The sequence below is a fragment of the Artibeus jamaicensis genome, unplaced genomic scaffold (assembly GCF_021234435.1).
Source record: "Artibeus jamaicensis isolate MK-2021 breed Jamaican fruit bat unplaced genomic scaffold, CSHL_Jam_final contig_685, whole genome shotgun sequence".
Taxonomy (NCBI): Eukaryota; Metazoa; Chordata; class Mammalia; order Chiroptera; family Phyllostomidae; genus Artibeus; species Artibeus jamaicensis.
In genome coordinates this window covers 11,396,775-11,406,041 of record NW_026521924.1, presented here as the reverse complement: position 1 = coordinate 11,406,041, position 9,267 = coordinate 11,396,775, and the positions used below count along the sequence as shown (strand labels likewise).

The window sequence follows — 9,267 nt, the reverse complement described above, 5'->3', positions numbered from 1 at the left end:
AGGGCATGGAAGCCAGATGGGAGAAAGCTGAGGGACTTGAGGGTATCTCACATTTGGGACAAGAGGACCCACAAAAAGGCAGAGGCCTGGGCCCTGTTGGGGACCACACTGGAACTCAGACATCTTGAGGGAGCCAGGGTGGAAGGATGCAGTACCCAGAACCAGCATGACAGCCACCCAGGACTAGATGTCTGCCCTCCAACTGCTAAGATGTTCCATAAAAGCTACCACCATCGCCAGCAAAACTGAGAGGAGACCCTGGGTAGAAGGAGCTGGGCAGGGAGAAAGGAACGTTTCAGAACTAACTGAATTTAACTTGAAATGACCTTTAAAATTTGTGGTAAACTAATTTGTGGTAAAATTAGTTTACCACAAATGAACCAAAATGTTTTCTGCTACTCACCAAATGAAGGTAGAGAGTAGGGACTCGTTTGTATTTTTAAAAAAGTTTCATGTGTAGCACATCAGAGTATTTGACTTAAAAATTCAAATAAGAGAATGGGCAAAATGATTTAACTCTTTGCTGATTAGAGTGTGTTCCATGGGCCAGCAGTGCTGAACATCACCTAGGAGCTGACTATAAATACAGAACCAGGTCTCAGGTCATGTTCAAGTTTGACAAGATGGCCAAGTACTCCGTGTGTGTGCTAATGGGGCAGACCTCTTTCTTTAATAGTTTCAGATGCTGTACGGAAGCGCCTAGGAAGACAGGACGAGGTGTATAAGGAGAGCCCTTGGGAAGGAGGTGACATCTGGGTCTTAAAGACTGAGCAAGCAGTGCCTTCCAAGGAGAAGGACATTCCAGGCAGAGCCACAGCAGGTCTGAAGCCATGAAAAGCCTGTCCACGTCAGAGAACAGTGTGGTTCATTGTGGCTGGAACAGAAGGTGGGAGGTTAGAGGGGATTTGTGTTCCACTTTTGCAGCCAAAAAACAAAACACAAGACCAATTGAGGTCCCCAGTTCCTGTGGTGTTTAAGGAACACAGCTGTCCTGCCCCTCCTTACATGTGGAGGTTGTCCAAACTGCAGGGCTGGAGCGGGAGCCAACACCACCTCTCGTGGAGATGCAGCCGGCTGAGAGGAGCCAGCTGGGGGAAATTTCTTGGAGAAGAGACACGATTCCTGGGCCAAGAAACCTCTGCAAGGAGCCAAGAAGGGGAGGGCAGGACAGCCAAGCCAGTGGGACTGGTCCATCAGCCACTTCCAGGCTTCGTGAGACACTGACACTCTGCCCAGAGCTGGCCAAATCTCTGCAGTTGCAAAGACAGTGTTCAAGGCCGTTACCACCCAATGTTACCACTTTGAGACTGTGACCACCCCTTCTTCCTGGCCCAGGCCCACCCCACCCTCTCCGTGCACAAAGATGAAAGTTCAGCATGTTCTCTCCCACACTCTACCTAATCGCTTTGCTATGGAGACTTCCCCGGCCCAGCAAGCAGCTCCACGCCTTCCTGCTGTGCCCCTGATTGAGAACAGGCCTAGGCTGTCCAGGCCTTCCAACAACCTTAACCTCTTCCTCCCCAGACCCAGGCCATCTTGAAGCAGCTAACTGACTGAACAGAGAATGTAACTTCCAACATCCAGCCAACTGGCTCTTGTTCTGGTCAATAGCGCCAAGCAAGCAGGGAGGAGGGCATGGGGAGATGGCACAAGATGAGGCCTGAGAGGTCAGGTCATGCCCTGTATTGTAGGCCATGGTGAGAAGTTTGGGGTTGCATTCATATAGCAGTGGGATACCCTTATGATGAATTTATTATAGCGATTAGACCTTATGCCCTTGTGGGAGAAGCTGGTAACATCTGGAGGAAGACTGTTGGAGATAAGAAAAAAGTCACAAACCACAAGTAGAAAGCAGAGGAAATAATGAAGAAATCTACAGAAAGGTTGTAGCCTGTGTTCAGTGGTAAATCTGCATCAGCCCATGTAGACTGAAAAGGAAAGCTGGACACAAAGTGGGGGACAGAAAGGACAAATGGGAACCCACAAAGACACACGAGAACCTACAAGGACAAACCGAAACGTGCATCTGTCTTTCACAGTCTGTGGGTGACTGAAGAAGCCAACACACTGATCTCAGAGCCGCACATGTAGGGAATCCAGCACCAGGACAAGGAGCTGGTGGCCTGACTGGCCCCGCCCACCAATGAGTCCATGTGGCATATCAGGGACCAGGATGGAAGCAACTGCAGTGACACCTGGACCCTGGACCCATCTTCCAAGAGTAAAATCTGCTGCTGCTGTTTGATGTCCCTTTCCAAGTCTTGCACAGATTTCCTTTGTGATCTGGGCCTCTACAGTGAAGGGAATTCTGGGAAGTATAATTCCAGCTTAGCTGAGTTGACACGGTACAAGCTCCCATAGAGTCTTAGAGACCTGGGTGTAACATAAATTGAGAGCTTTCTCAAATGCTGGTTTTGTTTAATACTCCAAATGCACTCAAATAAACAGCATTGTTTCTGAATGCTGTTTTTAAAAACTGTATTTGTAGAAGTGGTAGTATAAGATTTCTTCAGTCTCAATTTTTACTGCATTCCTTCCATACTTGATAAACACATCTGTCTTTTGTTTATCATTTTGTGATCTGCACACTTAAACCCTAATTAAACCTTTTAATTAAAAGTGCTTTACTTAATCTTTGAAAAAAATTGCTTTGGGATATCACTGAAGATTTTTAAATTTTATTTACTTATTAATTAGTGTAAACTCCAACACAATGTACCACATGATTTCATGCATTTGGAGAGGAAATATATCCTGGTTAAGTGGAAAATTGTGGGAATGGCTTCCAGAAGACCTTTATTCTAAGCAGCTTTATTGAGAAACATTTATTTAAAAGTCTAGACCTTCTTTCTTCAGTTTTCTGTAATTTACATTCACTGAGTAGAACTTGTACTGATCGCTGGGATCCAGTTTATTCCAGAGTTCTGGGTTATTCTTTTTGTCCCAACAGACATCTGTTGGGACAGATGCCAGACACAAGATATACTAGCAGTGCTCCAAAGAGGGGGATCAAGCTTGGATGGTTCTTGGCCTGACAGAGGATCTGGAGAAGCATGGTTGCAGCAGAGAGCTCAGGTCTAGAAGCAGAGAAAAAAAAAAAAACAAACAGCAAGGCCCAGGACCAGGTAGTCTCTGCACCAAGGATGAGTGGACATCCAGTCGCCCAGGACCTCCTTTGCCATTGAAGGCTTTTAAACTAGGAAAAGATGTGATCTGATTTATAAATAAAAATATCACAGTGGCTATTGTTTAGAGACTGGATTAGCAAGGGGTAAGATGAAAATATATAAACCAGCTAAGAGGCTATTATGAGAATTGAGGTTATTGTGATCAAAATTGTAATCACATGGAGTACAGATGTGTATTAGTCAGCTATTGCCACAATATTGTCATGTAACAAACAGCCCTCAAACTCAGGGTTGAAAACACTTATGTGTGGTGACAGTTGGGATAGCCCCACTTCATGCTGCAAAAATTAAGCACTACTCTACATTCCCTCATCTTCCAGAGACCAGTGGGCTAGCAGGGAATGTTCTTCTCATGGTGATAGATGAGGCACAAGAGAGGAAGCCTGCCCACACCACCACATTTCAAGTCTTCAATACATCCCATTGGCTAAAGTAGGTCACATGACTGAGCCCTAAGACATAGGGAAATATACCCTTCCTCTAGTGGGAAGAGTCATATGTCAAAGGGTATGAACTCCAGGTGGGTGAAGAATTGAGAAAAGTGATGTGATCACTTCTCAGTATTACCAGTGGTAACACTTAGTGATACTAATCAGTGTGACGACGTTTAACAGTGGATGTGCAGAGAAAAGGAGAAATTCAGGAGATGGTGTAAGGCAGGACCCACAGGGCTGGGTAATAGATTGGATATGGGAGTGACAGAGTAGGAGGAATCATGAGTGAGTGCAATGGGCTGGAGCAGAGGTATATTTCATGGAGAGAGAAGGGGATGCCTTCAGTTTGGGAGACATCATATGGTGATGTCAAATAAGCAGCTGGCTTTCGGGTCTGGAACTTGGACACAAGGTCTGGGTAAGGGTTAGAATGGCCAGTTATTGGCTTATCAAAGGCTTTGATTGTGGCTATACTCTGTGACTCCATGAGAAATCTGCCCTCTTTCCTTCAGCCCCACACGTGACACAAACCCCAAAAGACATCAGACCCCATCTAACTAAGTACCCATCTAAGTACAAAGGGTACCATATTGTCACATGAGAGGAAATTCTCACTTGAAGTTCAGGGAGGCTTACAGGAATTGTTGAATTCTGCTTGGAAAATGGTTGTTGTTATTGTTTGCTTGGTTTGGGAAAATTATTTGTAGAAGCTTCAGAGTACTGTGGAATTCCCAATTTTCACGCCTCTAGGAGGGGCACCTGTTAAGTTCAGTGATAATCATGGGTGGATGGGTGTCAACTTGGGTTCCCTCCACTGAGGACCCCAAGACATAGATTCAAGTGCAAGTTGCTTAGCTGGGAGGTAGGAAGTGGGGAAATGAAGGACGCCGACATGGGGCATGTGTAACAGGTTACCGCTGTCAGCAACTAGACTCGATCCCCCTGGGGATTCTGGGAGAGAGTACAAATTCTGAGTTGAGAGAAGTTGAAGAAAAGAAGAGACAGTGGTGAGCAGTGGACTTTTCAAAATGCACACTGTTAAATGTAACAGAATAAAACACTGTGTGAAATTACAGAGCATAAACACCAAGTAAACATTTTTAAATAAAGGAGACTTTGCAAAAGAAACCCACCTATCATCTGGTATGAAGAATATTAACTATCTGTGCAAAACATAGGAGTTATAGAGCTACAGGTGGGTGTTCAGATGTGAAATCTTTCTAAATGTCTCATCTGGGGAGAGATAGGGAAATGAAAGTATATTTGTCTCAACTTATTGAAGAAAGAGGACAGAGTAGTGAGAGGAGTGGTTGGTGTCCTGTTTTCACAATATAATTATATTTTTAAATTATGAAATCTGGGGAAAAGTCAGTGATATTCCCTATCTAATTGGCAGAGAAGGGGGAGATAGAAGAAGAAAATGAAACAATTTTATATCAAATTAACAAGCATTTTTAAAAGGTTAGATAAACCATCAACAAAATAAAAAGACAACCCACTGAATGGGAGAATATATTTGCCCATAATACATAGGATAAGAGATTAGTATCCAAATTTATAAAGAACTCATAAACTCAATCTCAAAAAACAAACACTTCAATTGAAAAATGGACAAAAGATCTAAACAGACATTTCTCCAAAGAAGACATAGAAATGGCCAAAAGATATGTGAAAAATGGTCAATGTCACTAATCATCAGAGAAATGCAAATTAAAACCACAATGACACAATTAAAAAAACGAATAAAGCCAGAATGAGACACCGCCTCACACCTGTCAGAGTGGCTGTCATCAATGAATCAACAAACAAGTGTTAATGAAGATGTGAAGAAAAGGGAGCTCTCACGCACTATACAGGTGGGAGTGCGGATTGGTACAGCCACTATGGAAAATGGTATGGAGGCTTCTCCAAAAATTAAGAATGGAAACTCTTATGACTCAATGTTTCCCCTTCTGGATATATGTCTAAAGAAACCCAAAACATTAATTTGAAAGAATATATGCACCCCTACATTTATTTTAGCATTATTTACAATAGCTTAGCTGTGGAAGCAACCTAAATGTCCATTAATACATGAGTGGATAAAAAGGCTGTGGTACACATATACAGTGGAATATTACTTGGCCAGAAAAAAATTAAATCTTACCATTTGAGACAACATGGATAGACCTAGAGGGTATTATGCTAAGTGAAAGAAGTTGGTCATAGAATGTGATCTCGCTTATATGTGGAATCTAAACAACAATATAAACAAACAGACAAAACAGAAACAGACTTAGAGATACAGAAAACAGACTGATGGTTGCCAGAGGGGAGGAGGTTGAGGGACTGGGTGAAAAAGGTGAAGGGATTGAGAAGTACAGATTGGTAGTTACAACATAATCATGGGAATGTAAAGTACAGCATAGGAAATATAGTAAATTATTGTGATAATTATGTGTGGTGCCAGGTGGGTACTGAAAATATGGGGGGGACACTTTGTAAAGTATATGATTGTTTAACCACTATGCTGTATACCTGAAACTAATACAGAATAATATTGAATGTAAACTGTAACTGAAAAATATATATATAGTTAAATAGTCACCTTTAAAAAGGTAAAGCAGACACAACAAATTAAAGCAAGTAATAAGTAAAATGAAAAAGGAATATAATCAAGATGATCAGCAAATACAATAAGTTCCAATAGAATAAATTATCTCCATAAAAGACAGAAATGTCAAGCAGAGTTAAAATATAAAAGCTAGTTACATACTGTATACAGAAAAGAGTATATGATTATATATGATTATATATAGTATATGGTAATACAGTATATGTAATGATAAAGAATAACAGCAAAAGGGTGTGTAGAGATGCTGATTAGATACAAATACTACTACTACTAATAATAATAAGGTAAGTTTGATAATTTTTATATTAAACAACATCAAATTTTAAATTAAAAGAACTAAAAAAGAAACAAATTTTAAAAGAAAAAAAAAGAAGTTGCTTCACATCATTAGTTGTTAGAAGCACAATGAGATTAGAGCCCCTCCCACTGGAGTGGTTAGGGATGGGCTGTACCAAGTGTCGGTGAAGATGTGCAGGAACTGGAACGCTCATCCCCTGCTACTGGAAATGAACAAACATCCAATTTGTAGAAGAATTTTTTCAGTTCCTTAAAAGGTTCAGCATACATTTATCATATAATCCAGCCATTGTCCTCCTAGGTATTCATTCAAGAGAAATCCATATTTTTTTTCTTGTTGTTCAAGTACAGTTGTCTCCATTCCCCCCCCAATCCCACCCTCCATCCTACCTGCTTTGGATTTGTCCACGTATCCTTTATACTTGTTCCTTGATGACCCTCCCCTTATTTTCCCCCATTACCCTTCTCCCCGCTCCCTTCTGGTTACTGTCAGTTTGTTCTTTATTTCAATTTGGTTATTTGGTTATTTTTTGCTTGCTTGTTTGTTTTGTTGTACAAAGATGTGTGCAAAACAGTTCTTCACAGCTTTATTTATAATAGCCCCAAACTGGAAACAACCCAAATGTCTACAGACAGCTGATAGACAAGTTAAATAATTGGCTACTCTTCAGCATTTAAAAGGAATAAAGTATGATTCCAACATATAACAGCTATAAACATGTAAAAAAAGAACTTGTTTTTAAAAAGGATAGGGAGGGTCATCATGATAAAAGTTCATAGAAAAGATATAACAGCTATAAATATATAAGCACCAAACAAGAAACAAAACATAAAGAGCAGGAAGTATTGTAAATGAAAGGATAATTCCATTTAAAAATTTATCGTAACAGCCCTGGCCAGTGTGTCTAAGTTGATTGGAGCATCATCCCATAAACTGAAAGATGGTAGGTTTAGTCCCTAGTCAGGGCACCTATGAGAGGCTACCAATGGATGTTTTTCTCACATCAATGTTTCTCTCCCTCCCTTCCCCCTTCTCTCTAAAATAAATAAGCATATACTTGGGTGAGGATTTTTTTTAAGTTTATTGTCAAAGATGTAAACACAACTTTTTTGACATGTCTAATAAAGATAAAATAAAGGTGACAGAGAAACTATGTAATACAATCAACATACTTAAATCCTTTAAGTAGAATGTATATAATATTTTAATTATATTTTATTGATTATGTTATTACAATTGCCCTGATTTCCTCCCCCCATTGCTCCCCTGCACCCACCCACCCCCACTCCCTCAGACAATCCTGTCCCTCCTGTTCATGTCCATAGGTCATGTGTATAAGTTATTTGGCTCTTCCATTTCCTAGACTATACTTTACATCCCCATGGCTATTCTGTAACTACCTATTTGTACTTAATTCCCCTCACCTCTCACCCATTCTCCCACACTAACCCTCCCCTCTCTTTATTTTTAACCTTTGGCATTTTACATATCTTGTTTGGGACTCTCTGCTTCCTAGACTTGCATGACTATTTCCTTCACCCAATTGGGGAAGTTTTCTTTCATTATTTTTTTCAAATAAATTTTTAATTTCTTTCCCTTTCTCCATTCCTTCGGGCAACCCTATGAAGTGAATGTTGGATGGCTTAAAGTTGTCCTACAGGCTGCTTACACTATTCTCATTTTTTATTTTTTCTGGATTCTCTTTTCTTCTTGTTCAGATTGGTTGTTTTTTGCTTCCTTCTGTTCCAAATTATTGATTTGATTCTCAGCTTCATCCACTCCACTGTTGTTTCCCTGCAAATTGCTCTTTATTTCAATCAGTATATCCTTTGTTTCTGCTGGATCTTTTTTATGCTCTTAAGATCCTCACTAAGTTCCTTGAGCGTCCTTATAAAGTGTTTTGAAATCTGCATCTGATAGATTGCTTATCTCCATTTCCTTTAGCTCCTTTTCTAGTTTTGATCTACCCTTTTATTTGGGCCATGTTTCTTTGTCTCCTTGTTTTGGCAAGCTCTCTGTGTTTGTTTCTATGTATTAGGTAGAGATGCTATGACTCCCTGTCTTGGTAGCTTGTACTAGTGTAGTAAGTGTCCTTTAGGACCCAGTAGCATCGCCTCTTATCACCCAAGATGTGTACTTGAGGTGCATCCTTCATGTGGGCTGAGTACACCCTCCTCTTGCAGTTGGGCCTTGGTTGCTATTGGCAGATCAATGGGAGGGATTTACCCAGGCCAGTCAGCTGCAAGAATCGGCTATGACCACTTACCACCAGCTTCTCCCTTCAGTGGAGGATCAGCTGTGCAGGGGCAGAGTGGTAGTTCTCTGAGGTGGTCTGTAGCTGTCCACTGGGTGCACTGGCCTTGGGGTTTCCCAGGTGGTGCAGGCCAAGATCAGCCCCCACCTGTGTTTTTTCCAGGGCCACTCTTTCTAAGTTGCAAAGTAATCTGAGATGGCTGCAACTTGCGCTGGGCATGGAAATTTCCAGAAGAAGCCAACTTGTGAATCTAGGAGCTAGTTCAGTCCTGGGGCTCACTGAGGCCAGCTGTTGCTTATCTGAGAGGATTTCGGAAGTTGTGAAGCATGAGCCAAGACCATCCATTCATATGGAAAAGCACATTTAGCTTGGTGTGGTGGAATCTCTGGGGATCTCCAATGCAGGTCAAACAGTGTTAGCCAGGTTGGTGGAATCTTAGATATGGCACCAGTCTACCAGCTTTGAAGGAGGAGGGCCCA

At 41.3% G+C, this 9,267-nt stretch overlaps 1 pseudogene; it reads right to left on the bottom strand.

Moving 5' to 3' along the window:
- Positions 1 to 2,829: 2,829 nt before the first annotated feature.
- LOC119051140 (cytochrome c oxidase subunit NDUFA4-like) lies at positions 2,830 to 3,055 on the bottom strand (annotated as a pseudogene).
- Between the last annotated feature and the right edge of the window lie 6,212 nt (positions 3,056 to 9,267).